The 7,575-nt window shown below is 46.0% G+C and overlaps 1 long non-coding RNA gene across 2 annotated transcripts; it reads left to right on the top strand.

Moving 5' to 3' along the window:
• The first annotated feature begins 1,250 nt into the window (after positions 1-1,250).
• Positions 1,251-6,750, top strand: LOC129207326 (uncharacterized). Of its 2 annotated transcripts, none has more exons than XR_008577428.1 (3): positions 1,251-1,310; positions 6,001-6,110; positions 6,465-6,750. It is a non-coding gene; the product is annotated as an uncharacterized LOC129207326 (long non-coding RNA). The 2 variants fall into 2 exon arrangements; XR_008577429.1 differs by lacking the exon at positions 6,465-6,750 and adding an exon at positions 6,240-6,458.
• Positions 6,751-7,575: the final 825 nt, after the last annotated feature.

Genomic DNA, 7,575 nt, shown 5'->3' with positions numbered 1-7,575 from the left:
ATCTGAGAGTAAACATTTTTCTTCCCATGGCTGTTTTGTTGTTTTGGTTTTTTCTTCCTGATGAGTTCCTATGAGTGTGGGCACATGGGAGGCAAATGAGTTTTGCAGATCCAAGAACAATAAAGTTGACACAGATTTTTTTTTTTTTAAATTTTTTTTTGGTGGGGAGGAGAGGGGCAGGGAGTGTTGTATAACACCCTGCTAAGTGTTGATTGTGGACTTGACCAGACCAAGGTTGAAAACAAGGGCTCCGTATTCATACTGTGCCAACCACTAAGCCAAGAGATGAAGCACAAAGACCTTCCAGAAGAAACCATCACAGACCTTTGGGAAAACGGAAACCTGGTTCCTTTCTGTAGACGCTGAAGTAAAGAGTAGGAGGCCGCTGTCTCTCCCACACACCTTGCAGATGGATACAATACATGCAGCACGAGCTGGAAGCGCCACAAGGAAAAGAAAAAAAACCCCTTTATCCTGCACAAAAAAGCCCTGTCTGGTGAGTGGCAGAAAAGCCAAGAAAAAGAGGTGGTTGTAAGTCGTGAAAAACTCCTGCACATGGAGATCGTAAGGGAACAAACCAAAAATACTCACTCTCACTTGGGAGAGGGTCGGCACACGGGGCCAGGGTTTTTCAGGGGTGTGGGCTGTGCTGGAGCTCACAGCTAAGGGTCCTGGGAGCGGGGTCGGATGGGGAATGAAGGGATTTTAAAGCCCTCTCTACCAGAGTGATGAGGTCTGGAGCGTTTCACACAAATGTTTCGCCTCGTAGTAACACCCGAAAGCTTTGCTGGAGTTGCAGGACCTTGGGAACACTTGGCACCAAAAGTGGCTTTGAGGTCACTGTCAGCGTGATCATGTGTGAAATCCTGGCTTTACTGAGACCGATGTGAGTATTGCCATTGATTTCGGCAGGGCTGAAAATTCACCCGCTCTCTGTGGTTCATCCTTTCCTCTCCCAAGCGTTTATTATTGACAATTGATCACAATCCACTGGATATATTTCTGGCTCAAACTAGAGATAACTGTTACGCACGATGAATCATAAGACATACAAAATATATTACCTAGTCCTCGCAGTACACGCTGTTCTGGGAAAGTATAGTAACAACACTCGTCATTGCATCCTTGATGGAAGTACTGAGGTACACACTTCACTTCAACATGAGAGCAGTAATGGAAATGCTCGTGTAAAGTCAGGTAAAGCCTTAAATATCTTACTGAAATAGGGTCTGGTTGAGAATACCTTTGAGCCTGCATGTATCTGCAGAGATGCAAGCGCTACGACTTGGTGAGATGACACCTGATAGTAGGTGAGTGACCTTGGATCATCTGACGCAGTCATATTGCCCCGAGGGAATGTCCTTATGACTCGTGTTTTAGTAGGTAAAATGGGATCTGTGCTGCCCGTGGCTGTATGTGTGAAAACATGCAGGAGGGTTGTGGAAAGCTGCTATGGCAGCGTGCAAGGACACTGCGCTGTCATCTGGCTGGGGCTGTCTTTTGGTCAGGTGACAGCTAGGACCAGATTTGAGCTATAAATATATTGCATTTTATTCATTACGTGGAAGCACTTTCATCAAAAGCCTCCAATTCCTATGGGCCTCAGGACACTCCGGTTTTGCTCTTGGCTGAATATTCCGACTACTTTGTTCTGCCTCCGTTGCCAGATTTATTCACTTCTCCTCTGATGTACAGTTAAAAGGTCTCCTTTTTTATGTCATGTCTGGCAGATGGATTGAACTTTTGCAAGCCTGAGAGGGACTGAAGGCCAACTGTTCCTACAGCCCGGGCCAGTGGTGCAGGCAGGAGATCTCCTTTCTATTTATTGTGGAAGTACTGTTATAGCAAGTAGTAAAGGACCTGGCAAGGAAAGTCAGGAGAGAGACCTCGGAGAGTGAGCTTTTTCCAGTTAAACTTATTTCGTCTTCACATTATCCAAGATCGCTGCTGTCTTATGGGCTGAAATGAGACAGTCTGTACTCATATGGTGCAGGGGATCAGAAAAAAACAAAAAAAGAAAGAATGAACAAGCATCTGATGTGGAAAATCTTCCTGTGGTAGAAAAGCTGACTCTGGTAGGAAATCTGACCGTGGTGGAAATCTTCCAAGGACTCAGATTATTGAAAAGGCCACATGAAGAAATTTCCTCCCTGTTCCTTTGCAGAGGTAGACAACCACCTAACTGTGAAATACACCTTTTGCTTCCCAATGATTTGCGTTCTTTTACACCAACCTACTACCCCCAAAATTCCCATTTATATAATGCATAGCGACATATAAGAGCATTTCCAGCACCTCTGGTGTGGATGGAGACACCGTGAGGCTGCTCGAGGGATGGGATTCCTCCTGCTCCTGACCTGTGGGTCTGTCCCTGGGCTGGCTTAGATGCAGTAACTGAAAACTTTCAGAATGTTTTCCCTTTTTCAGTAGGTTGAATCATATCCCTTTCCAGAGTATTCTGGCTTTCCCAAGACTTCCTAGGAAAAGGCTTATTGGCTATTTAAGTCCCAGGTCACTGTAGCCCTCTCACCCCAGGTGAACTATGTGAGTTAGAAGCTTACAGTCATGTGCACCATGTTTGTAAAGCAAGCTGTAAGGGGTGGATCTGCAAAACAGCCATGTCTTTAAGGATCCTTGCCCTGTTCCCTGAACAGGTACTTGCACTGGAAAGCAGGTACTTGCCCTCTCAGATTGGCTCAGTACAGGTATGGCATTTTAGGTGGGCGAGGGAGGAGCAAATGTTTTGTGTCACTCTCACTGCGTCTGATTTCACACCCTGATCTGAAGGTTTGTTTTTCCTACGGGACTTTATCACTTGGATATTACATGGGATTTGTACTTCATAAGGGAGATTCTGGTAAAAGAGTCACATACCTAGAGCTGGCATCAGCACTGCAATTGGCTTGCTGAACAGCACGAGTAATGACAGGTTTAATGACGTGAACATCCATATTCAGACAGTAATGTCCCATGCCTTCTTCTCTTTTTACAGTGATTTTAAGTCAGCAGTTCTTGATGGGGGCAAGTACAATCAGAACCACGTTCTGTATTCTCACCCCTCCTGGCCTGAGTGGGTGGCCAACATTGCAGATCATGACTTGGGAAGGTGAAGTGCAATCAGGCAAAGTGAATATGCTGCAATTAAACCTCTCCGGGCAGATAAAACTCCAAGCCGAGGGTCTATTTGTCCCTCACTTTCTGTTCAGGTCCTTAAGAAAATGGAGATAAGAACATTTCTGAGGGGAGGTATCTGGGTGCCATTGAGTAGGCTTTATCATCGTGGCTTCCACATCCGTGAAGTCTTGGGCCCCTGGCAAGTATCAAGGTGCCAGTATTGGTCCTTTCATTGCCTTCTATCTGAGACAGACCCCAGCAAGAGGAGCCCAGAAAAAGTGACATTTCTGCTGCCTTTTACTATGCCCTGAACATTGCTCAAAATGAGACACAACTTCCCCTCTTGCGACTCTTCTTGCAAGGTTTTTTTTTTTAACTTCTCCATCAATTGCATATGCTTTCCTTCTTTCCTTTCCTAAGGCCTAGCAAAGCCAGCCAAGAATCGGCATTTTGCAACTGTTGTGACTGTTGTAACTGTTTCTGACGCTGGAAAAGCAATATCCAAGGAAAAGGGCCAAAGCTAGCAAAAAATGTGTCATGTTTCAGGGATGCTGCTAAGACGGGGAAAGTGTCTGTTTCCCCAGCAGCCAAATCACAAATGACAGTTGAAATCAGGCAGTGATTTCTATTTTTATTCATCTTTTCTCTCTATTTTACCTTGCATTCAGCCTATCTTTTTTGTAAAAAAAAAGCAAGAGCCTATTGCTTGTACTGCCTGGGGAAAGTCAGGGACCTGGGCTTTTTTTTTTGTGGAGCCTCTGTCCCATTGTGGGGCCAAGAACACGGATCACATGGCAGACTGGATGCCTACAACACAGGCTAACTCTGACAACCTGATTTCTGTAGGATTTGGTTAAGTCTCATATGATTGCTTCACCTGGATCAAAAAACTAGGTCACTTTTTTCCCTTGTGGCTCAGATCATTAAACATCCATGCTTTGAGAAGAGTCTGAGCACCTTCACCACGTGCTTTTTGGCCAAGAATTGCAAAAACCCTCTGAGCTGTGTTGTCCCAGCAGAGGCCTCATGGCCACAGTTTTGGGTACAGCTGTACACGCAAATACAGGTACCGCAAACATGCTATCCCTCCTCCTTTATCAGTCACTTCATGGCAATCGCTGGTGCAAAAAGCCTTCGCCAAGTAGTTTTTCCTCATTTTTGTGGTCTGCTCAAGCTCATTTATTCCATCTAAATTAACAGCAACGCTATGCTTAGACAAAAACAACACTCTGCCCTGTGACTTTCCCTTACGGCCGCGCTGCCTCCCTTTCTCTTGCATCCAGTTTTTTCTCTTTATGTGGCTTGTGGATGCTTCGGCTCATGGACGTGCCGGCGAACAATACCCAGCTCTGTGTCTGTGCTCAGCACGAACAGAACTCTCCCCACACACAGTTCAGCTCCCACTGGTGTAGGCTGCTGCTCATGTTTTTGGTGGTGCCCTCTTCCTCTGACAAGAAGCTCTCGCACCCTTCGCGGGTTCACTCCATCAGGTCAGCTTGAAAACGCTTTGCTCGGAGCAGCCAGGAGAAGCTCCTTGTTTTCACCTCTGGAGGCTGGTGCCTGTTATAGTTGATATGTATAGTTACAGTGCTCGAGTGGAAGGACTCTTGATGTGAATTCATTACCGAGCTTCTCTAAGGGTTTGATTCAGTCAAGGCAGCAGGAGCCTTTCTGGGAGCTTCCACATGCTTCAGGACCAGCCCCTCTTGGTTTATCGATTTTACTTAAATGTTGGTACCCGAGGCACTTCTAGCAGCTGCCCTCTCTACCCTGAGGATGACATGGGGTCTTTTCTCCCCTCTTCATTCCCAACTTTGCTCTGGATTTTCCTCCAGCTGTGCTGCCAAAGTTGGAGCAGACCCTTTGCAGCCGTCCCCCTGACCGTGACCTGGAGGCACGGAACTGCTCGAAGAAGGGTTGCCCCCCACCACGCACCCAGTCCTCTCACCACCTCTGCTCCTGCGAGATGAGACGAGGGAGCCCAGGAGGAGGGAGGGCTCCTCAGTGCCAGGGGATGGCAGGACAAGGCAATGCAAAGAGCAAATACAGCCACCGTGAAAACAAACCTCTTCATGCCATGGAGCAGCACAGATGATGAAGAGCATCCCCAATAGGGCCTGCTCCTTCCTTAACCACACAGCAACCCATCAGACTACCTTAGTGTATCTAGAAAGATGACTCTAGGTAGCAAATTTGGGGAATTCAAACTTCCTACTGAGCTGATTTCAGACCGGCAGGTGAAGTGTTGTTTGGTCAATTGTTCTCTAGGAGCCGAAATGGCTTTTGTAGCACAATTTGATAATGCTCATTTATTTCGAATCATGCTTTCCTCCCTTTTATCAATGGCATAGCTGACTATCAAAGCCTGGTCAAGTTGGAACATATCTAGCTTGTCCAGGAGGCTTTAATAGCTCCTAATAAATATGATTATGAATTATTTAAAAGCCTTAACCAAAATGGAGCACCACTGTGCTGGGTGTGGTGCCAAAGAGAGAGGTGCAACCATGTTTGCCCCCTAAAATGTGCAAGCTCTAAGGAGAAACTGAAAAACCAAGGAAAAGGAAGTATTTTAACATGATGCTGGCAGAGAGTAAAGCAAGGCTTTGCATGATCAAATGGTTTGTGGGAGGGCACATGGGGCTTTTGCAGAGTCTGGACGTGAATCCAGATCAGAAGGTATCTAGCTGCTCTCCAAGCCTTCTGGCAGTGTGAACTTTGCACAAATAACAGCTGTTCCATCTCTTGCATCTGCCTTTAGGACCCCTCTTAAAGAAGGAGTGGGGAAAAATCTCCATGATGAAAACAGCACTACAAGAAAGGGCTGAGGGAAAGGGCTCGTGTGTCCCGCAGCCCCGCTTCTGGTCCATCCTTCTCCTCTCTTGGCAGGAGAAGAACATTAATGCTGGGGAGTGAGGAGATTAATGCACAGACCTTTCAACCAGCTCAGGGAAGGCACAACTGTGTCCATGCTCTGCAAAAAGCAAGTTCAGACATGTGTAAGTACAGCTAAGCTGGCTACGTTTCTGTGTTAGATAAATACTGCTTGATAAAAAACTGCCAAGTGTTTAAATAACTGGCTTAGGAGTATTTTTTTTTTCTCTCCCCCCCCACCCTCCGCCCCGGAGTTTGCTAGTTTTTCTGCAGTAAGACCATCCCAAACATTTGGAACCCATCTGCAGTGACCGTGCATCCAACGTTGTCCAAAAGGACATGATGGAGGGATCAGAGATTTAAACTTCCTGTCCCCTGTGGCTCCTTACAAGCATCATTAAAAGCAGTCTTTTCAAACTTATCCTGCGATGATGAGACACTGCTTTTTTCCCATCCCTTCTCCACATTTTCACTTCCAGATTTGCCCACCGGTGGAGAGAACTGCTCATGGAAAGACAGCCCTTCATCACCGTTGGCAAAATGCTGATTTTTTTTCATGTCATGTTGCTTCCGTGAAACACCACCAGGAAATAAAACAGCGAGTGCCTTTAGAAATCCATGTATAAATTTTAGTAATAGGTCTAATTACAACAAATGGGCACTGATCTGAGTCTTGCATGCAAAATCGATATATCTTTTCAGATGTACCTTTGTTCTCTGCAGGAATCTGACTGTTTAAATGAAAGAAAAGAAATATATAAGCAATTAGAACCCTTCTTTTTGTGGGATGTTTTCTTCCTAAGATAATCAATGTCCTAAAGACATCATCTGCAGCATATGATAACGAGAAGTACATAGTAGTCCTGAGGAATTGGAATTGTGCCTGAATCCTTGCTCTGCAAAAAACATATAGCTTACTTGCAGTGCAAAAATTGTATCATATGGAATTTCTTGAAGATCGATGACCGTAGATAGAAATTTTCTTATTAGGCAATGTTAATCAGATTGAGGCTGATCTAATCAAAGATGTGAGGAGCCGGCTTCGGCTCTGCTTGGCAACGCAAAGCCTCCTAATCCAAGTGCCACAGATGCTGAGACATTCCTTCATACGGTACGAGCCAAGCCCTGCGCACTGCCAAGTGCTTCCTCTGAAATTCATGGGAACCGGGAGTGTATGGCACCTGGCAAGACCAAGCTTGCTACAAAAACCCTTTGGAAAGGACAGGGTTTGCATACCAGAACCCGGTGTAGTAAACTGACTGTGGCCCCAGTCTTGCCGTTTGCCAGCACGAGCCGAGAGCAGGATCGTGGTGTAGGAAAGCTTGTAAACCAGGGTGGGGAGTCTGCAGCCCGAGCATTTACAGTCTGGAATTTCATTCATACAGCCCTGATCACATGGCTCATTCTTCCATGGTTTTACACTAAAATCTTGGCTAATGTGTTAGTAAAGCCTATTTTGCCCTGAGAAAGGAAGAGGTTCCCCACCATCGCTGCTGAAAAACATCAGATCCATTGCACAACTCTGCTGGGAAACACGCAGAGGCGCCCAGCAACTGCTTAGCCAGCCTGTGCCTAGACTTGGCATTGACT

This window comes from Grus americana, chromosome 5 (assembly GCF_028858705.1).
Source record: "Grus americana isolate bGruAme1 chromosome 5, bGruAme1.mat, whole genome shotgun sequence".
Lineage (NCBI taxonomy): Eukaryota > Metazoa > Chordata > Aves > Gruiformes > Gruidae > Grus > Grus americana.
Note: the sequence above shows the minus strand (reverse complement) of the source record. Positions and strands in the feature narration are given on the sequence as shown.